Source organism: Rhipicephalus microplus, chromosome X, assembly GCF_043290135.1.
Source record: "Rhipicephalus microplus isolate Deutch F79 chromosome X, USDA_Rmic, whole genome shotgun sequence".
NCBI lineage: Eukaryota > Metazoa > Arthropoda > Arachnida > Ixodida > Ixodidae > Rhipicephalus > Rhipicephalus microplus.
In genome coordinates, this window is record NC_134710.1 from 360,387,811 (window position 1) to 360,410,816 (window position 23,006).

Sequence of the window (23,006 nt, forward strand, 5' to 3'; positions counted from 1 at the left end):
AGAAAAAGGGTGCGCCTCCCGTTGATTCTGATGCCGGAGTTCGGCGTCTGAAGTGAGGGGAATACGGAGGGAGGTGCACTTCATGCGGAAGGAGACGACGGGTGTGGAAGAAGGCCGAGAAAAGCACCCGGCTTTCATGCTTCGCTCTATCCTCTCCCTGCGTTATTTATCTCACGCTGTTGTTGTCGACGTTGGTTATGGGAGCCCGTCAAAGCAGTTCAACACGGCGTGCAGCGACGGCTTCTGATGGCACGGCACTGCCGGTCGGGCCTGCGCTTTTTCAATTTGCCAGATCGCATCACCCATAATTCTTTGTAGTTCTTGGTTAGGTATTTTTTTTATGTCGCCTCTCCAGCCTTCCTGCTTCAATACTTTCTGTGTGGTCCATCCTGTGTTTTAAAAGCGAAGCATTGTTTAGCGAACTTCAGTGACTTTGAGCGTACAATAAGCAATCAAGCAATCAGTCGTTTACTTAAGGTGCTATAAAACAATCATGAGGTGTAATAATAATAATAATAATAATAATAATAATAATAATAATAATTTACTGTACACATCCACAAGGAATACAAAGAAACGGGCCTGTGTAAGTCCCCAGCACTTGTGCGACTAGGTCCGGCAGAGCTGGTTACAGCGATGTAGATACAAGGTAACAAAACTATTGTTGTTTCCTTACCAACGAACAGACAAACGATTAACATCATTACTTTTTTACAGGCAGTAAATAAAAAAAGAGGAACAAAAGAGGGACACAGAGCATAAGTGGCATACAAATAGACCATGTGATTTTACAGCTCAGCGAGTAATTTCTTTAACGGTTTTTTTGAACTCGCTGAAAAAAATTTGTCAGGTAGTGGATTGAAAATTTTTAGAATATATACACTTCTACATGCTTCTCCATATCTGGTAGAGAGCCGGGGTTCTATAAAACGTTTTTTTTTTTCTCTCAGGGGTCGACGCGTTACATATGGAACTTTAAAGTCATCACACCAATTGTATCTTACAACAACTGTCATAATAAACAAATCCTGGAATACACAAAAGCCCAAATCCCGAAAAATAGTACTGGCATCTATCTTACTACCGTATGCTACACTTTTTAAAATATTTCGAAGTAAACTATCAGTGCGTCTTTTCCAGCTTTCTGAGCAAAATACAAAAACTGTTATCCCATATCTCACTGCACTATATGCTAACAAATGGACTATCATTTTTTTCAATGGTAGAGGCACCAAGATTTTTATATTGAAAAGAACACATGCCACACTTCCCAGTTTGAAACAAATACATGCTATGGGATGTTCCCAAGACATACCACTATGAAAAATTACGCCTAGGTATCTGAATGTTTCGACATTTTCCACAGCAGAACAATTGCATGTGTGAAGAAGAAGATGTGCCTGCAGCGAGCAGCATCGCCAACGCCTGGCTCTCTCGGCTCGTGCTTCGGTCCGTTGCTGTGCCGATCGCTGGACGCTTCTTCACGCTGTCTCGTCGCTGTCTTAACGGCTAATAAACCTCCTCACATTTGGTGGAAGGTGCTGTTAATCCCCGTTACTACACCCTGGAGCTGCGAAGCCGCACGCTACCACCTGTCATGACTGCCAACGCCACTACATCGACGCCTTCGCTCCAGTTCAACTGCCCTGGCCATCCTACGCTACGGGAGCCGAAGGTCTTCAGCGGTGCGGATGGGACCGACGTCGAAGACTGGCTCGAGCACTACGAACTGGTGAGCGCCAACAATAAGTGGGATGAAGCCGACAAGCTGGGCCACGTGATATTTTATCTCACTGGTGTCGCCGAATTGTGGTTTAATAACCACAAACACAACATCCCCACATGGAACGTCTTCAAGACGTCGTGTGCTGAAGTGTTCGGTCGGCCGGCTGTCCGCAAGCAGAGGGCAGAACAGCGCTTGCGCATCCGCTCTCAGCAGACTGGCGAGACCTTTACCAGTTATATTGAGGACGTCGTCGACCTTTGTCGACGTGTGAATGACAGCATGCCCGAATCTGACAAGGTCAAAAACATCCTGAAGGGCATCGACGACGGTGCATTTCAAATGCTCTTGGCAAGGAATCCAAGCACAGTTTCTGAAGTCGTCAGCTTGTGTCAGAGCTACGACGAGTTGAAAAAGCAACGCACTCTTACTAGGCAGCCTCAGCCTGGTGGTGAGTCGCTGTCCAGTTTCGACTCCATGACCAACAATTCACCATTGCTTCAGCAAGTCCGAGCCTTCGTCCGTGAGGAAGTCGCCCGCCAACTTTCCCTAGTGCCCTTTACTCACGAGACCACCACCCGTCTACCTGCCCCGCTTCGCACTGCTATATCGGAAGAGGTTGCACAAGCTGTTCCTCTTGCGCACTACGAGCCACCTCTATCTAGCCGTGGTCACTGCCCGGGTGTTGCACAGCCGGTAGGCGCTCCTGTCACCTATCCGCCAGCCGTTCAGCCTGTGGCCGCGCCCTTAACCTATGCAACGCAGCCTGTGGCTCCTCCTGTCGCCTTTCCGCAAGAGATGCAGCCCGTAGCCGCGCCGCTCACATATGCAGACGCTGTACGTAGGCTCCCGCAACCACCCTACACCACGCGCTCACAGCCCGCACACCCGGCTGCTTATACTGCACCTTGGGCGGCAGCACCAGTCGCCAATCCCTGGAGGACGCCCGATAACCGACCGATTTGCTACGCTTGCTTCACTCCCGGACACGTTGCTCGCTACTGCCGCCGTCGACCTCAGACGTTCGGCAACTATGCCCGCTCGTCGCATCCCGGCAGCCAACCCTTCGTCGAATACGGGCCGGTCTCGCCACCTCGCTATGCGCCTACCGACCACCTTGACTTCCAGCCGCAACGCGCACCCTCTCCTCGTCGGCGATCGCCCTCCCCCATGCGTCGCCGGCCCGGACCCTCCGACCAGGAAAACTAAGCAACGCAGTTCAAGAGGCAAGAACTGCGCCGTTTTCGAACTGTTTAAGCCCTCGCTCCTCTCCTGCTAACGTGGTCGCAGTAACTGTTGAAGGTTATTGTACTTTCGCCCTTGTGGACACTGGCGCCGCTGTTTCTGTTATTGCCGCTAATCTCTGCCGTTTATTACGCAAAGTAACGACGCCGCTTTCGGGACTGTCGCTTCACACCGCAAGCGCACAGCAAGTAACGCCTCTCGCAGCCTGCACTGCAAGAGTCTCCATCGAAGGCATTCTTTACATCGTGGAGTTTATTGTTCTTCCTGTCCGTTCGCATGACGTCATCCTCGGGTGGGACTTCCTATCCCGCCATAATGCCGTCATAGTTTGCGCACGCGCCGAAGTTGAGTTTTCACCCTTGTGTGATGTCCCAGCACTGGACGCTCCTCATCAGCCGCCGAAGTTGCTCGTTCATGAAGATACCGATATTCCACCTGGAAATTGCGCCCTTGTTCCCGTTTCATGCAACGCCTACACTGACGCTACAGTTCTTTTTATGCCTTCCGATATCTTCAAATGTCGTCGAGCTTTGCCGCTGCCTTTCGCAACAATTGACCTTGCCGCCGGAAGAAGCAACATGTTCGTAAGCAATCCGCTTTCCACACCTGTCACATTGCTTGCGGGGGAATGTCTCGGCCGCGTGCAGGATCTCGACCCTTCGTTTTTGTTTGATGTCCCGGACGACAACTGCGACCACCCAAAATCACTGTCGGCCCTCGAGGAGTCGTCCAAAGATACGTTTTCCAGCGCCATCGCCGACACCCTCAATCCCACCGAACATGCCGACCTGCTGGATCTTCTGCATGAGTTCAGGAGTTCGTTCGATGTGTCGCAACCTCAACTGGGCCGCACATCACAAGTCAAACATTATGTTGACACCGGACTACACCAGCCACTGCGTCAAAGACCATGCCGTGTCTCCGCTGAAGAGCGCCGGGTCATCAACGATCAAGTCGAAGATATGCTTCGTAGAGACGTCATTCGACCATCTCACAGTCCCTGGGCGTCTCCCGTCGTCCTGGTGCGTAAGAAAGACGGATCTATCCGATTTTGCGTGGACTATCGTCGTTTGAATAAGACAACCCGCAAGGACGTCTATCCTTTGCCGCGCATTGATGACGCCATTGACACCCTTCATGGAGCGGAATTTTTCTCGTCGTTAGATTTGCGGTCTGGCTACTGGCAGGTCCCAATGGCAGAAGCCGATCGCCAAAAAACTGCATTTATTACACCTGACGGACTATATGAATTTAACGTCATGCCCTTTGGGCTTTGTAACGCGCCTGCCACGTTTGAACGTCTTATGGATAATACGCTACGTGGCCTCAAATGGAATATGTGCCTCTGTTACCTCGACGATGTCGTGGTTTTCTCCCACGACTTTCCTACGCACCTCCTTCGCCTCAGGCACGTTTTGAGTTGTCTGACCAACGCTGGTCTGTAGCTTAACCTGAAAAAATGCCGCTTCGCTGCACGCGAGCTCGTCATTTTAGGCCACATCGTGTCCAAGCATGGCGTATTACCAGACCCAGCAAAACTTCGAGCAGTCGCAAAATTTCCCAAGCCGACGACCATGAAAGAACTTCGCAGTTTTGTAGGCCTATGCTCTTATTTCCGGCGCTTTGTTCGCAATTTTGCATCTATCATGTCACCGTTAACCCAGCTTCTTCGCGGTGACGTGAACCTCACCTCCTGGTCCCCTGCGTGTGACGTTGCCTTCACTACTCTGCGCCGTCTGCTCACTTCCCCACCTATTCTTCGCCACTTCGACCCGACGGCTCCTACCTAAGTGCACACCGACGCCAGTGGCGTCGGGCTAGGCGCGGTCCTCGCTCAACGAAAGCCCGGCTATTCAGAATACGTTGTAGCCTACGCTAGCCGCACTCTGACGAAAGCCGAAACTAATTACAGCGTGACAGAAAAAGAGTGTTTGGCTCTGGTGTGGGCGCTTGGAAAGTTCCGGCCGTACTTATACGGCCGCCCGTTCGATCTAGTAACTGATCACCACGCGCTTTGCTGGCTCTCCACGTTGAAAGACCCTTCTGGCCGCCTTGCGCGATGGGCACTTCGCATCCAGGAGTACGACATTCGCGTCGTATACCGCTGCGGACGCAAACACTCTGACGCTGATGCCCTGTCCCGCTCACCTTTACCACCAGATCAGACGTGCGGAAACACTTGCCTCCAGACCTTGTCATCGCTAAATCTCGACTCGATCGCCACCGAACAACGTCGTGACCCGTGGATCGCCTCTCTTATCGAATATTTATCTGGCACGCCCCACCTTCCAGTATCTCGATCCCTCCGACGTCAAGCTTTCCATTTCGCCATCCGCGATCAACTTCTTCATCGACGCAACTACGCTCCCGATGGCCGCCGGTGGTTGCTGGTCATTCCACGCACTTTACGATCGCAAGTATGCGCCTCCCTTCATGACGATCCGCAATGTGGCCACGCCGGAGTGTTCAAAACATATGAACGCCTTCGCCATCGCTATTACTGGCACGGCATGTACAATTTTGTACGTAAATTCGTGCAGTGCTGTCCTGACTGCCAGCGACGTAAATCAACACTGCCACGTGCGACTGGCGCATTGCAGCCACTTCCATGCCCTGCCAAGCCATTTGATCGCGTCGGCGTTGACCTCTACGGTCCCCTTCCATTGACACCAGATGGTAATCGGTGGATTATAGTGGCGGTTGACCACCTGACCCGCTACGCCGAAACAGCCGCTTTTCCGAGCGCTACAGCTCAGGATGTCGCCTCTTTCATTTTGCAACGCTTTATCCTTCGACATGGTGCACCTCGAGAGCTCCTTAGTGACAGAGGCCGTGCTTTCCTTTCCGAGGTCGTCGAAACTCTGCTTTCGGAATGCCACGTCATTCATCGGAAAACGACAGCATACCACCCGCAGACTAACGGACTAACGGAACGGTTCAACCGCACGCTAGGTGATATGCTTTCAATGTACGCGGCTTCTGATCATAGCAACTGGGACCGTGTTCTCCCATACGTCACGTTCGCATATAACACCGCAATACAAACAACCACGGGATTCTCACCTTTCTTTCTTCTTTACGGACGTGAGCCTTCCCATACAATTGATACCCTACTTCCTTACCGTCCTGATGCTTCCGAGTGTCCACCTATCTCCGATGCTGCTAGACAAGCCGAAGAGTGCCGCCAGCTCGCCCGTGCGTTCACCTCGGAAGAGCAACAACGCCAGAAAGAAACCCGTAGCACCTCTCTTCCGGATCCCACCTATGCCCCAGGGTCTCTTGTGTGGTTTGCCATCCCATACCAAACACCGGGACTCTCCTCGAAACTTGTCCCCCGGTACGAGGGGCCTTACACCGTTTTGGAGAAAACCTCTCCGGTTAATTTCCTAATTGAACCAGTTTCCCGATCGGACGACATGCGCCGGCGTGCACGTGACATCGTCCATGTTTCCCGACTGAAACCGTACCATGAGCCTTTGCCTGAAACTTTTTAAGTCGCCAGGATGGCTCCTTTTTCAGCGGGGGCGATTGTGAAGAAGAAGATGTGCCTGCAGCGAGCAGCATCGCCAACGCCTGGCTCTCTCGGCTCGTGCTTCGGTCCGTTGCTGTGCCGATCGCTGGACGCTTCTTCACGCTGTCTCGTCGCTGTCTTAACGGCTAATAAACCTCCTCACACATGGATTTCAATGTTCGGTATGAAGAACAATTGGTATATTTATTTTTTTTGTTTTTAGAGGGCTTCAAAAACAGATACGTTTTGTTTTCTTTTCGATTAAAATTACGGAGTTTTCTTAAACCATATCATAGCACTATGAATTTCACTCCGAAGAGCATTAATCGCCCCTTCATAGCGTAGGTGACGTGTTAATAGCACCGTATCATCTGCATACTGGTGCACATTGGCTTTACGAATTCCCAAGGGGACCTCATTCATAAATAAATTAAATAGCAATGGTGACAACACCGATCCTTGTGGCACACCAGCAGTACTATATTTTCTATTGCTAATTACCTCCCTACATCCCATAACGACCTGTGACCTGTCTTGTAAGTAATTACAGAGCACATCATAAAAAGGCTCCCTAAAGCCCAAACTAAATAGCTTTTCTTACAAAATGGTATGGTTCACTGTTTCAAACGCTTTTGCCAAGTCTAAAAATAGAACACAACAGAACAGGTTCTTGTCTAAAGCCGAATATATTTCATCACTAAACTCTTCTAATAATGTTATAGTACTGCGATTAGCAATGAAACCAAATTGCCGGGCTGTTAGTAGCGAGAACTTCTGTAAGAAGAACGTCATACATTGAAGCAACGATTTTTCTAGTATCTGGGAGAGTATAGGCAAGATAAAAATTGGTCTGTAACTTTCTATATTATCTTTTTTGCCTGCTTTATACAACGGCCTAACTATTGATGTTTTTAATTTCTCGGGAATCGATGCACTGGTTAAAAATTCTTAACATGAAGAGAAGTATACCAGATAATGCTTCAAAGTTCCGTCGAAGCGTGGCCACAGCTACTTCATAAATTCCTGCTTGCTAATTCAGACGAAAACTGAAAATTATTCTCCTGAGATCTTCCTTCGAGAGCGTGGGCAAATAAGCAGATGCAGGAACAGACTGTTAAAGCGTGCACGTGCGTTTATGTGAATGCGCATTCCTGGAAAAACGCGTAAAGAAGTAGTTGAACTTATCAACAACTATCTCTCGTTTCTCGAATAACGTTTGAGTAGATCAGTGGGCGTGTTCTTTTTGACTCGTAGATTATCTGTCAAAGCCCAAGTCTTTGCCGGATTTTGTATGCTTGGTTGAATCGTTCAAAAAATACTTGTTTTTTGCTTAACTTAAAAGAGCGACAACTCTATTCCTTGCAACCTTGTATTCAATTGTTAAATCCTGATTTTTTGGTGCCCGTCAGCTACGTTTTTCCGTTCATTACTATTATTTTTTCCTTCTGTAATTCCATCGCTCGGCAGTGGCAATTGTCCACATAGGCGACAGGCCAAGAAATAATGGTCAGCTAATTTTTGCTTAATCACGCAAGACCTTAATGAATAATTTGGTGCTCGCATTGCGATGTGGTCTATACAGGAAGACACAAGTCTGGTCTGTATGCATTCTTTGCGTGTTGGGGATTTTATGGTCGACTGTAAGCCATATTTTGATAAAACTGAAAGGTAATCAGATACATTAACTGTGGTATAGTTCAATGTATTGATGTTTAGATCTCCTACCACGCAAATTTGATCCGCCGTTGCTTGGCCTTGTAGGGCTTCATCTAGCTCACTCAAGAATTGTGAATAATAATAATAATAATAATAATAATAATAATAATAATAATAATAATAATAATAATAATATATCAGGTTTTGTGCCAAAACCATGATAGGATTACAAGGCGCAGCATAGTTGAGAGCTCAAGAAATGTTTATAACCTGGTGTTCTTTAACGAGCACTGACATCTCACAGTATACATAACGCCCCCATTTCCCCTCCGTCAAAATGATACGACCACCGCAGTGGGTGCACGTTTAAGAACACCGAGTGCTCAAATACTCGAGGCACTGTGTTGCGACGTCTCTAATAGTCATATCGGAGATTCGGGGCGTTAAGCTCTAACATTGATTATTAATTGTGAAGCATTTCATTTAACTAGTGGCACATGGCCCTCGCCTCCTTGTATGAGCATCATAGCCACTTCTAAACACTGTCCTCCTTTGTTTAGGGAAAACGCGAGTAGGTGGCCTGCGCTCTGCCCCATTTGCCTACCGCACCGTTAAACCACAGCTAAAGAAAGCACGTTCGCTCATGGTGACATTACCCGTTATGAGAATGTAGTGGGAGTGTAATGTACCAGTGCTTGTCCAACAGCCGTAAACTGTTATTTTGTTTGCCAATAGATTACATAAAAGTGGCCATGCTTTTTTTTTTCGTTCTTGGTTTGTGGCACGGTAGGCCACCACTGCAAAACGAGGGCACGCGCTTTTCATAAAGGATGGCAGTGAACATTCCTCTTTCCTGTATTCTACCTAACGCACTCCATAGTTCTGGGTGTCCAAAGTGTACCGACTTGGAAATGCGGACACTAAGTTTCAGAATGTTCGAAGCATTTCATTCACAGCGAAAGCTGTTATGAGATCACAACAAGGGTCGCTTTGCCGTATTTCTCTGCCGCCGCTGCCGGTGTCCATAACCACTATCACTCAAAGTAAGAAAAAATAACTTGGTAAATTAATACCACCAAACACAGTGGGACTCAAAATGGCGTCTCCTGCATGCCAGCCCAGCATTCTTCTACAGAGCCACGCCCCTGCCTGAAACTCCGTTGCAAACTGGCGTGAGGCAGTCTAGATGTAGGAAAGAAAATCGCATTATTATGAGTAGTAAAGTGTTTTAGAACAGCAAATACCAACGAGGATTTAAATTATGCTAATTGCGTAGCGAGTGTGTCTTCCAATACTCCAACCCACTACAAAAGCTTCAGGCATAATTCTTCATTTTCGTCAATGAAAGGATAAAAAAAATTGCACAGAATTCCTTGCAAGTATGTAGCATGTACCATGCTTCTGCGAAGAATGAAGGATGTCACAGTGACTGCCTTCCTACCACAAAAAATTAGGATCATTTGTGGTGTTATGCGCACCCTTTAAGGCGCTCGTAGCAATCACCTAAAATGTATATGGTGAATTCTCTGAAAAGACCGCTTTTTTCCAGCATTTCATATCCCTGTGCTGCGAGTGCTGCGCAGGCCTGGCGGTTTTCTTTTATATAATGCAGAAATGATATAGCATCTTTTGTATGCTCCTTTTCTCCCACATTACCTGAAGAATTTCGTTCAACAGAATTATACCTTGAACGTAGACGCATATTACAGAACTTTTATGGTTGAACTTACGCGGACACTGAGTACACTGATATTGTATAGGATAGGAGTGCATACTACACAACTCTAAGGATCGTGATGACGAGTAGCCTGGTACAGCCTGAAAGAAGTGGCTAAGAGGTACACAAAACCAAACGGTGTGAGCTCTCATAGCACTCACTGGGGGTGCTATTGTGGACATTGTCTAATTCCGCCACGTTGTCAGATTCCACCATTGATCGATGCTAATTGGCCAAGAGAGCTTCCACGACCTGTCTAATTGGCTTAAAATGCTGCCATTGTGAAATTTGACAATATGGCGGAGTTAGGCAGTGTCCACATGCAGTGTCTAGAATAGCACCCCGGTTCCGGAGACGTCACCGAAGGCAGCGGAACTATGTAGGACACAAGCGACTGGCACGCACCTTTAGATGTCGCCCAAAGCTGGGTGGTTTACGGAACTCCATAGCAGTAATCGCCAAGAGTACGCTGGACGCATAACACGCCTAAGGCCTGGCTGTGCGATCTTCGAATCGCCTGTCCTTGAGCAGTTCAAAGCAAACTGTGACCTGCTTTCACAACGGGAAAACACTATAGCACAAGGGACTGGCGACTGGCGCAAAAAATTGCGACACGTATCGCTGTTGCCGAGCATTGCGATAGCGAGAGAGCTAAGCACGTTACATTTTCCAAAGCAAGGGTGGCCGGCCGAAAGCTCTCCTACAGAAAGCTTCCATTTCAAACAATAGCTTGCTCGTAGCTTATCGGTAAAATCATGCGTTAGTTGATTTTTTTTTGATGCTGTAGCTAACAGCAAGATGCGCTCTTTTCTGGCAGCCACCCCTGCTCTGAAAGATAGAATGTTGCTGGCGTGCTCGCTTTTGCCACACTCGGCAAGAACAGTGGCGTGGTGCCACAATTTGAACCGTTCGACCACAAGTCCCTCGCGCTAATTTTTTAACGTTGCGACTGCGCCAAAACAGTATAAAATTTCAAGGCACGAAGTGTTACATAAAGCTGAACTCCCACTTTGTCTGGGAATGTTAATTCTAAATGAATGTTATATACAGCATTTGGTATTCCGACCTATGCAGTTACCAGCTTGATTGCAAGGACTAAGCACTGACATGACAGAAATTCGCATCTGTTGTAGATCCATCGTCCCGCAAACTTTTGCTGGTGACAGCCACCGCAACGTCATGTAAAAAATGATATATTCGTGATACGAGTCCCGCGTAGTTATGAGTTTTCCGCCTGCCAGGCATGTTAACGTCGGCGCTTTGAAATACGTCACTTCGGCGTTGCCAGAAATCCCAAAAATTTGTCACTCGTATACATCAGCACATTGAACCCATGCAATTTCCTCAAATAACCGGCAAAAATATCATGCACGCGCCACATGCACCGCCAAATACCATAAGAGCATTAGCACTGCTAAAACTTCATTCGACAAATGGTTAAGTAATATTGTGACTACACTATTCTGTCTTACAACATACGACCAGCGCTTGCGTAACACCGCACGAGTGGATCAGTGACGCTATGGAACAGTTTTTGATGTCCCTGTGTACCTCGAAATCATGACAGTAACGCACATCATGCAAGCGGAACTACGAAAAAGAACCATTATCAGTGAAGATTGATTGATTGATATGTGGGGTTTAACGTCACAAAACCACCATATGATTATGAGAGACGCCGTAGTGGAGGGCTCTGGAAATTTCGACCACCTGGGGTTCTTTAACGTGCACCCAAATCTGAGCACACGGGCCTACAACATTTCCGCCTCCATCGGAAATGCAGCCGCCGCAGCCGGGATTCGAACCCGCGACCTGCGGGTCAGTAGCCGAGTACCTTAGCCACTAGACCACCGCGGCGGGGTCATTATCAGTGAAGTCTTGATGTAGATTGGGTGGTCCAAAAGGCCGTGATGATTAGCAGGGTTTCGTGGCGCAACCGCCACGAGTGGCCAAAGAGCACCATGTCTTTTATGTGGTGTGGCGTCGACGAACATTTGCTGTGAGAAGAGGTAGAACAAAGAGAACCGTTCCCAAGCGAATGTGCATGATCCACAAAAGACCCCCTTTTTTATTTGTGTCAACATACGGCCTATTGAAAATTGAGATAGTGTTCTTGAAAGCTTACTTCACCAATACAGGTACCAAGAGAATAGGATGCGCATCTAGGCGAACTGCGGGCACAATCAAAAACAAGTTTCCGTTATTTGGGTGTGCTGCAACTTGCAGATACAAGCGAGAATTGCGCAACATCGAGTTTGAGGCAAGCCCCCTGACATTCATTTTTGCACCTGAATGCATAATGGGTATACAAGATGTCGAAGGCATAGAATACGTACATGGTGAAAATTGTTAGCTTCGCATCTTATGACGAGTAGTACAAAGCTCGATTTTTCAGGGACGAATCACCTCGCCGTTTTTCGTCTTTTAAGTTGCGTTGTCCCTTTTGCTATCGCTTACTATCGGACTGTTTTATTACGCTCCCTGCAGTGCTCCTTTTCATGGTTGTGTTCCGTTTGTATACAGCAAATAAGGATCACACCAGATACAACTGAAAGCGAAACAAACCGGAAGGAGCATAGCAACGACCAACATTTTGCGATTTAGGTATGATTTAGGTAAAACAGGAACATTCAGCTTTCAAAACGTACAGTCTACCACAAAAGTACGCACCACCCGAGTGCGGGGCCGGAAGCGTCTTCGCGACACTTCCGCTACGTGAGCAGTGATCGACAGCACCGCAGTGCCCGAGACGCATCTTTTACTTAATCTATGGCCTGTCTGTTTTCTGACTGGGTACAAATCACGGAGGAAGGAAAGGTAGGAGAGGCCCTGACGTCACTCGTTGTGAAGCCGCGATGAAGCCGGAAGTCGGCCATATTGACTTGGCAAATTCTCCTTTCTTGCTTACATGCGAATGTAAAGCAGAAGGCACGACTCTCTCTATGGATCAGAAAGCACGTGAGCTGCGCAGCACGAGTGTCGTGACGATCTGAAACTAATGGAGCGGGGCTCAACACTCTGGGCCAGCGCGACACCTTCGGCGAAATCATTTCGTCCGAGTATGAACAGCGAGTAACAGCTCACCGAGAACGAAGCAAGTACAAGAGAACGTGCGCTAGATGCACTGGCAATGACGAGTGTTTTCACGTCATTAATTCAGCAACAGCACAGACAACACGATCGGTCGCGCGCCTTTTACGGTTGCATTCCGCCACGCGGTCGACGCAGCGTCCGGCCACTGTGTCCGTGTTCCGCGTGAAACTCACGGGCATCAGCATTCTGCGACTGTGGTGACATTGAGCACGGTGCAAGTGACAGTTGAACGCGGTAGGGGTATTTTCGAGTTATGTCCAAGTTTGACTCGTTTACTTACGCGATCGCGTCGCTTTCTCCGGAATGCCTCCTAGACTCACAGCGCTGTACTTGAATAGCCGCGTCTGGTGTTGTTAACTGAGTGCAACATATGTGAACGTGTCTTCTTTTAACCCGCTAATTCATTGGACGACGCGAACCCTGGCTGAGCACGGCCGTTATGACCCGACTACTGCCGCAACATTAGCGCGATTTCACCGCTTTAAAAAGAGACATACGAACACGCTGGGTGCAGTCGCAGCGGACATGCCTTCTACTGAATCGGGAATATTGCTCGATCTGCCTACCATCGACGCAAAACCAGAGCGTGATGAATCCCACGAAACCGTACCTCACGAGAGGGAAGTAAACCAAGCATTGGAACACTACTGAAACGCGCAGAACTGTGGTGGCGTCTGAACATGGCCGTAGGCAGGAGCGTGCAAAAGAAGCATCAGCACATTCCAAACAAAAAAAAGTTCCCCCACCACGATGCAACACGAGTTCGAACTCCTCACTACAAAATCCCATAGAAGCCCATGTTTTACTTCAACTGCGAAAGAGTGTCGTAAATATCTTCGATTAGAACGATGACACGCTGTGATAGAAGCTGCTTTGCTACTATGCTCTTCACCCATCCACTGCATGGTTAAGTAGTTGTGGTCGTCCAGTGACTTGCAGACCTTCATTAGCGTAACGTGACTTGCTGAAAGTACCACAAGTTACGATGTCACCGTGTGTCACGAGAGGCAGCAGATCGGTGTAGCATCCTTACCGATGCACAGCTCATACGGGTTGATATGCCATCGCATATTTCGATTTTCGCTCGGTAACACACTAGTCGGTCTCACAGCTCTTTGAAGTACGACAGGCAAAGCGCTCGCCCATTTCATTTCGCCATATCGCATGAATGACGCCGACAAGCTCCCAACTGGCGATGAGCTGCACGAGCAGCATAGCCCGACTCAATGTTAACAAACATGGCGGTTGCTCACTTTTCCATCCGGAAATGACGCCACGTGCAACCCATGTACACCGACTATGGAGAGAGAGAGGGGTGTAATGCTCCTGGCGTTATCATCGGGACGTTTCCGGCTTCCCTATTTGGCACCTGGCGCATCGGAAACGTACTACGTATAGGACAAAACCCGCGCCTTGCTTTTATCGTCACACTGTTGCAATGACTCAGCAGCTTTGCTCGTAACAGCTATCCGTCCGCATCGCCAACGCAACCGCATACATGACATGGCATTTCAGAGGACAGCTGGCGCTTCTGGTACAAAACGTTTGCGCTGCGCAGAAGAGACATTTACGAAAGAGCAGACCAATTCTTTATCACTGAGGTGCTATATTCGAACGTGTGTGCCCACGCCTCGGGTTTTGGGACACTCCAGGAATCAGTGTTGTGGTAGAGGATGCATCAGGACGCAGCTGCAACTTCACCGTCAAGTGTGGTGGTCATGATCCTCTTACTCAAGAGCTCTAACGTCTGCGGAAAGACGAAAGGTATGAAGTCTTGTGCCTATTTTCTTTTTATTGGCTAGATAAAGTATTCGAGACAGTACTGCCACAGTAGCAGTGAATGCATTCAATCCGATCTCTCGTGATACACTTGATGCACTTAGGCTTGTCCTACTTTCGCCCACGTGGCGGATACTAGAAATGAAGGCGGAGCTAAAGGAGGTCATTGCTGCTGAAATAGCGGAATGCGGCAATAAATGCAACTTTAAGCCACTTCCACTTCGTTGTGGTTTACCGCGCAAGCATTACGTAATGATGCCGTCAGTTTTCACTTGTGCTGCAAGTTGTAAAAGTGCGGTTTCTGTCTTTAGCCTTCCACGTACGCCGCAATATTTACATATCGTTATTGATGCCGCAAAAAAATTGCGCTTCGTGATCATTCTTCCCACGACCAGTATGCCGCAGCATGTCAGCTTATCTTTCCTAAATGCCCTCAGGGGCAAAGGGGGTATTACATCTATGCAACTGGTGCGAACTGTCACAGAACTGGTTTATAATTTGTAGAGGATAGCAAACACCACACTACCCCTGGAAAATGTCTAATGAAAGAGAACTGATTTTTTTTTTATGGAATCGTCTCTGCAAGAATAAAGTCAAAGTAGTTAGACCATGCAAATCAAAATCGACCAGTGAATGCATGCGTGCAACAGAAATCAATAAATGAACAGTAGTTAATGGTGGTTATACTCTTTATTTGTGCAGTGATAGCACAGCAGTCTGCCTGGGGCGTCTATATATATCGTGGCAATCGTGCTAGGTGTTATCCTAAAACCGATGCTTATTTAGCTGTAAGTTGCATGAAATTCACCTCCACTTAGCGAAGATATAGCGGCATTGTAAAAGCTCTGCGTGCATCATTCGCTTTCTTCTTGGGCATCTTCATACCGCTTATCAGGCGGGTCTTCGTTGGTATGGCAACCCGCTGGCTTGTGGGAAAGCTTTCGGCAGCAATACGAGAAGCTACAGCTGTGGTTGGAGTTTTTCGTTTTGATGCTTCGAGTTTCGCACGCACTTTATGTAGAAAGTGAGTAGTAGATGTTCTGAATAGTTAACCTGTTGAGCGCTAATGTGATTATAGTTATGCGTAGCTAACTGAATTTTACAAAGATCAACTTAGCTAGATAAAGCTAGGCTATGATTACAGTAGTTTAAAAAGACACAGCTGAATTTAACTTTGCTTGACGAGGCCGGGCCGGCATGATCATGGTCTCTTTACTTCATTGCGAACCGGACAAACGACCGGCATCTCGCCCTTGCTCTAAAAAATAAAAGAACATAAGTAAAAACGTTTGGCTTCACTTTAAAAATATCCAGTACAAGTGGGCGCTGTTTGTTCTCCATTTCTCTCACTTTGTTTTCTGTCGCATAGACTCGTAGCCATAAAATCAGCGAACGGCTAGCCTCATCAACGTTAGAGGTCGCTGGTCTTTGTTGCCGTTAACGATCAGCGGTGGCAGACCACGCCAAGCCGTGAAGCCAAACGTCTAGAACTTTTCATTTCTTTTTCGCTGGGAGACAACGCTGGACTTCGACTGAGATTAAAAATAATAATAATAAAATCCACGCAACACGTGGTAGAAGACTCGCGTACTATAACATCGATATCCACGAAAGCTAGATTTGATTATGGTAGTGAGTACCTCTCAACTCGACTTGCAGTATGAGTGTCCTGGTACAGGTGACAAAAGTGAATTTAACGCACACATATTTTCCTCTCCGTACGATATGATTCAGGTGCGCGCTGAGAAACAAGACGATCCGAGGGCATTAGATGACGAAGCATACGGGGCCTTATCACCTTGTTGTGTTCCAGTAGCGCTCTTCCAATATAAAAGAGCCGATACATCCGACTGCCAGCTTGACAAAGGCTTCCGAGACATATACGTGGCAGTCAGTGACGAAAAGAAACGATTCCACTGATTACGCACAACTACTTGCAAGAGAATCATCGTTCGTCTCCCACTAATTAACTGCTCAAAGTTGCTTCGCAATTAATAAGGTCTTCTGTGTTACTAAACCCAAGCCCTCGTAGTGTGTCTAACTAATATAATGGGCATTGTCGTCTAAGTCCTTCTGTTTCCTGATATCATTCTTGAACATTAATAATGCAGGTAATCTTGTCCGCCCCGGGCAAAAAGATGCCAGGCTTGCACGGAAGGCGCCGCACAGTCAGAGCGAGAGCTAGAAGAGTGGCCTTTCAGAGCTTTTTCAAAACACTCATCGGGTAACTACTGCAAGCACACTTGCTTGATACCCACTAGGGCAATAATAATAAATGTTTGGGGGTAGTAGGCCGGCATTCGCTATGCTATTTTTCGTCATTCTTTTGAGAAGCGTGGTATCCGCTAAACACTTGCAAGAAATTTTGTGCCAATTGTTCATGCAGTAGCTGACGAAGAGGAGAAATCATGGCTGAAGTGGCTATGCGCCAAAGTTAACAGGGAAACGAGAACAAACTTTTGTATTGGGTTCAAGCATTGAACGACCCACTCGTTGCGCCATTCACATCGTGCGACGACTGGTTGTTATTTCGCTATTTTAAAACGCTTTTTTGAGTATAGTATTGACGCGATTTGCTTTCCCGACATCAAGCCTGCCTAAAGCAAGTTTGTCAACAAGTCAGAAGCACCAGCGTAGCTTAGTGGTAGAATACTGGGCTGGTACCCAGTGGACCCGGTTTCGAGCCCCACTGTGTCATTGGTGCTAAGTTCACACGATGGGGTTACTGACACCAGCGGTGGTGGCAGACAACTGCGCAGGACCTGAGTATTGATCTAATGACAGTTTTCACTGTAAAACGAACGAGACATTAATTCGCTTCCTTGGTAACCCACCACACCCAGCATGTTAATGCAGAATGGCGGCCGCTTAATGATGGTGCGTATTTATTGTTGTTTCAGGGCATCACAGTGATTTGTCTCGTATGAGGAAAGATATACAACGCTTCTATATAAACTAATACAAAGGACCATGCTAATACGCTGGCTGATTGATAGCGTGTTGTAAAAAAGGTTTCAAATTACTGGCTATCAAGTAAATGCAGTCAGACTGGAAAAGCTTTCACATAGAACTTGCTTTATAGATACTTTACTGTCTATAATACTTGAGATACAAAGTAGGGAATACAATATGAAAGACATATGAGTAGAATAAGGAATAAAATAGATAGAAAACTGATCGATACTTTCGACTGTACGCCATGGCCCGCTGTTGCAAAGTCTGATGATTAACACCACTCGATCTAGATTGATTGGCACACAGTGTGATTCTTCTTTAACGTTACAGCTTCGCCTGGAGACGATGGGGCTTTATTTTACCCCCTGACAGCGGCGTTTCGAGCTTCAAAAATAAACCAAATTTTGTAATTGTGAACCATTAGGCTTGCAAGGTGAAGCCCTTATTACAAGAAGGAATCCTCGATAAAGAATTCTTAGTGAGTGATTCCCCTGCCAGGAAGCATGAAACCATTATCGGAAAGTTCGTCTGAAACACTTCATATTTCGTTGCCTCTTCTTTTCTTAAAATTGGAGCGAATTGCGTCACTTGGCGTAAACGAATGCTAAATCACCTCTCCGCTGCACATTCGAATGTTTCCTTGAAGATAAGCATATGTCAACTTCTTTCAGGGGCTGGTATGAAAAACAGTAATTCGCATGTCTATTTTGTCGGCATTATTCATGCGCCTTCAAGACGCTGTGCAATATGTGTACATCAGTACCCGATGGTACCGTCAATACTTCAATACCCGTCAATTTCGTAAGACTCGGCTGCGTACAAGTAAGCAAAATTTTGACAAAGAAACAAAAGCAGCCTATGGTCTACGTTCATAATTTCAATTTAAAGCGCAATATTTTTGTGTGGTTCTAAACTTAGAATTAGTTAAGGATCGGGGTTGAATCTTCCACACGAACAATTATATACACCAGAATGTCAACGCGATTCGATTCTGTTTGATGTTGACTGGTTATGCTTGCTGACTTGATGTCATTGTTACCGAAGCGCGTGGGTACGCGCTCACCCCCCCCCCCCCCCCCTTTTCCTTCTACACACACATGTCTTATTGCGTCAAGTGAAGAGAACGCTAAATCCCGACCCGGTGCGCATTCAAACTTTTGCTTGAATACAAGGATGTGTCAACTAATTTCAAGGGTTACTACTACTACTAATAATAATAATAATAATACTAATAATAATAATAATAATATAGTGATTTATAATATATTATAATGTATATTACATTATCAATTTATTATTAATATTATAACGGATGCACAAAAGCTATCCATTAATAATACTTTCTGGGGTTTTAAGTCCCAAAACCACGATACGATTACGAGCGACGCGTTAGTAGAGGGCTCCGGAAACTTTGACAATCTTGTATTCCTTAATCTGCGCTAATGTCAATAACATTCACACCACACAACCCTGTAGCCTTCCGCCTCCATCGAACAGCGACCGCCACGGCCGGGATCGGCCCCTTAGCCTTCAGCCCAGCAGTCGAGCACCGTTAGTGCTACACCATTGCGGAGGACAAACGCTCTTCATTACCAGCCACTGATGCGGTTTTATTGAAAACAAAGAAACTTGGAGCCAACCGCCATATATGCTGTCAGCGGGCAGTTTCTGCTATATTGGTCAACACTGCTTTCGGAATGATGTTTATTGCAGCAGGCAATGGAAATGTTTTCCGAAATGCAACCTTTCTACGAAACTATACATCTGATTAATGGCTCGGGCAAAATATAGTTATCCAAAAGAATATCCCGAAGTCGATAGCATTGCGTAATATTTGATGGTGGCTTACGCACCAAAACCAAGATACTGTGAAGAATGTCATAAGGGAAGGCTGCGGAGTTTTCAAGCTCCCGGAGTTCTTCGTTGTACACCGAAATCTGTACACGGGCCTATAGCATTTTTTCTTAGATAGATATGGGGCCGCCGTGGCCCGGATTGTATGCCACAATGTTCAGGTCTAGAGTTGAGGGCCATAATCATCGCAACAGACTACCTTCCGTGTTTCTTCCTAACTGTTTAGAGACGCATTGCTCACTTTTGAAGTGCCCTGGTTAATGTGGTCATTTTCATTGTTTTTTATTCCCAATTGAGATAATAAATGCAAGTGAAAAAGGCACAGCGAAACGTACGAATCGAAGTACCGGTGCGGACGAGCCGCTAATATCCTGATGACTGGAAACCGCCATTAGGCCAGAACTTCAGGTCATCCCCACATTTACTTTCTTCTCGCCAAATCGCATACATGTGTGAGCTCCATTCGGAAGGTTTGTATTTACGTAAAAGCTTTTGGCCCCTGTGCATACGTCTTCCTCGTTTGGTATGTATACGACGATTCACGCACCCGGTTATTAACACGCTCGCAAGCGTATACCTTACTCCCAGCTACCCACGCGAGCGCCGAACCCGCGGGTCACTTTACACAGCTGAGAATGAACTGTAGTGCGTAGGTTGTGTAATTGATGGGTAGAGAAGGCGATACTTAAATAGGCGTTGTCGATTTGTTACTGACGACATATAACGTGGGCGATCACCCAAATCTGAGAGAGCTGCATGGGATGCCAGGGAGTAACAATTACCGCCCTTTAAAGCAACAGAAGGTTGGCCGCTGCTTTGACACTTTTTTTTCTAACTATGTTTAATGTTCTGTTGTGTATAAGAAAGACGATGACACGTCTGCGACAGTAAACAAACAAGAAGAGGTAAGCCAGCATGCATGGCACTCATTATAAAAAGGCTGGCCGCTTGAGGCACTCATAGCCATGGGGTAACCGGCGTTTAATCGCGCAGAGACGCGCATATGTAACAACAAGAAAGAAATATGACGAACGCAGCACTTCCATAATTATTGGGGGGGGGGGGGGGGGGGAACTGTTTATTTCTATGTCGTATAATAAACGTGGGCTTACAGTGTGCGTCCGGGACCGACGGCCTTCCTGCTCCTCCCACTGCGTAAAGCCAGTGGCAATAGCTTAACGAAGTACGATCACTTAGGCATGAACAGAGTGCCTTGGTGTGCGTGGGCAATCCGCGATTTCGGGAAATGATAAGCTCGCAGGAAGCAATCTTCTTAGTCTAAGCTCTCGATGGAGTCCTCGTCGTGAGCTGCCTATGTGCGTCCAATTTCGACACCATACATGGCTTTAACGTTCTTGCAAGAGATCTTGAGTGTCATATTGGGAGCCAAGCCGGCGCATAAATTTGGGCATGAGGGGGGGGGGGGTTAGATAGGAAAATGTTTTTGTCTTCTGCCTAATATTTCATAAAACGGCCCAATGGAACCGATTATGTAGCTGTTTGCGAATGAGCGATAGCGGACGCCCTATACGTAGTAGCTGCGTGCAAATAATATTGCTAAAACTATAGTAATGGTTTGGATAACCTTTATCTGTGCCAGCATTTGGGCGCTCACACGCCCCTTGGAGGCCTACGTCGTCTTCAATGCTGCCGTTACTCGACACGGGTCTTCGGTCACCGTTTCTTGCTCGCTTGGTCCATTGCCTTTCGAGCACCCCGAGGACTTGCTGGATGGTCCAGGGCTGTTCTTCCTGGTCGTAGCTCTTCGCGGCCACCTCGAGCCGCAACGGAATTGTTCTTGAATGTGATTCCTCTGGGTGTTTGATGCATTCGCACAAGATAGACGTGTAATCTGCCGTCTTCCTATGACAGACCTTGCACTTGTCGGCCGGGTATGTCTCGGGGTGCATGCGGTGCATCAGTGCCAAGCTCGGTAGCAACCTGGTCTGGAGCTGTCTCCGTAGTACCGCCTCCGCTCAACCCAGCCGCGGGTACGGGAATGGGGAAGTCCTGCGAGCCGGGCAATGGGCCATCGTGACATCGTTGTAGTCCGTCATGCGGTCCCTGTCTTCGAAGCACGTTGGACGGTCTCTCGCCGGGGCGCGGTTGGTTAGCACTCGCGCCGCTGCGTGTGCCGTCTCGTTGTGGTTGTTACTGCGTTCCGACGCGTCGCCCGCGTGCGCCGGGAGCAACCTAATCCTTCTTTTATGTCTTGCAGTTTGGCTGCACGCAATATGCGCTAGGCCTCTCTACGTATAGCAACAGTGAACACCATCAATCAACAGTGATGGTGTTCCAGTGGTTATACTGCTCTACTGCTCACTCGAACGTCGCAGGATGAAATCCCGGCGTCGGCTGCCGCATTTTGGATGGAGGCTAAAATGCTTTAGACCCATATAATAATGTTTCGGAGCACGTTAAAGAAAAAAAAACCAGGTGATAAAACCTTCCGATGCTGTCCACTACGTCATCCCTCAAAATCACATCGTGCTTTTGGAACGTCAGATTCCAGCAGTAAATAACACAATCAATATAGGTTTCACCTTGCTGGAATGAAGCTTGCAGCCTTGATGTCTAACCAAACGTCTCCGCTTTACCAATAAAAGCAAGGTGCAAACGATGTAAACGAAACACAATAAACAAGGAGATAGATCATAACATCGTAATTTTGTGCAACTGCACATGACTAAAAGCGTCGTTTTGTTTGTTTATTAGCCGTATATTAGCTTGTATTCTCATCTCTCACGTATGTCCGTGATTTTCTACTTATTTAAATTTCATAAATTCTTTTTGTACAATCTCATCATTTTTAATTTTCGCAGGGACGAAGCCCATGCTGGTTTACTCAAGTTTAGATCTCTGATTTTAACATGAAAAACTACGAAAATTAGTTTGCTTGGTGCCTCAGCTAGAGGCACATGGAGCTGCGCTTTTATATGGAGTTCATCTCTCTGGCAAATATGAATGTTTATGCTTTATGAAAATGGATATTATTTTTTGAGTGTTCAACCTTGTAGTTTCAGCAAAAAGATAAGAAAAAACAACTTTTTTTCGAGCATTTGAATATGGTCTCAGATGTAAGTTGCTTCCAAAACAACTTTTTACATCTAATTTCCAGTGCTGATTGTGTTCTGGTGTTATGTACATTCTACTGAGCACTGTTTTCATCTATAAAGAAGCTTGCAGTCAGCGTAGAACACTTCGCTTTGCTAAATAATGATGTTTTTCGAGGTCATCACTTCAATGAACTCGAACCTCAAGTTTTACGGCAGCATTGATTATACTGTTAAAAAAATTCGGCATATGTCACGTACTTCGGTAGTCGATGTTATGTGAGAAATGCGGATGAACAGTGATTGCGTTTAGTTTTCTTACTAAGCAAGAAGTTATAAAAAGACGCTAAATATACTTAGCCAAGCTAAATATATTTAGCGGCCAAGTGGCTAAATGCCACTTGGCCGCTAGTTACGGCG

The 23,006-nt window shown here is 46.8% G+C and overlaps 2 long non-coding RNA genes across 3 annotated transcripts in view; one reads left to right on the plus strand and one right to left on the minus strand.

The window, feature by feature from the left end:
- LOC142776355 (uncharacterized) overlaps nt 1-10,518 on the minus strand; it is a 39,233-nt gene extending 28,715 nt beyond the window's left edge. For both annotated transcript variants that reach the window (XR_012887478.1, XR_012887479.1), the window contains exon 1: nt 10,258-10,518. This is a non-coding gene — a long non-coding RNA (uncharacterized LOC142776355). The remainder of the gene's footprint in view (nt 1-10,257) is intronic.
- The window catches only part of LOC142777292 (uncharacterized), a 147,716-nt gene that overhangs the window by 35,664 nt on the left and 89,046 nt on the right, over nt 1-23,006 (plus strand). The gene's annotated exons all lie outside the window — the stretch shown is intronic.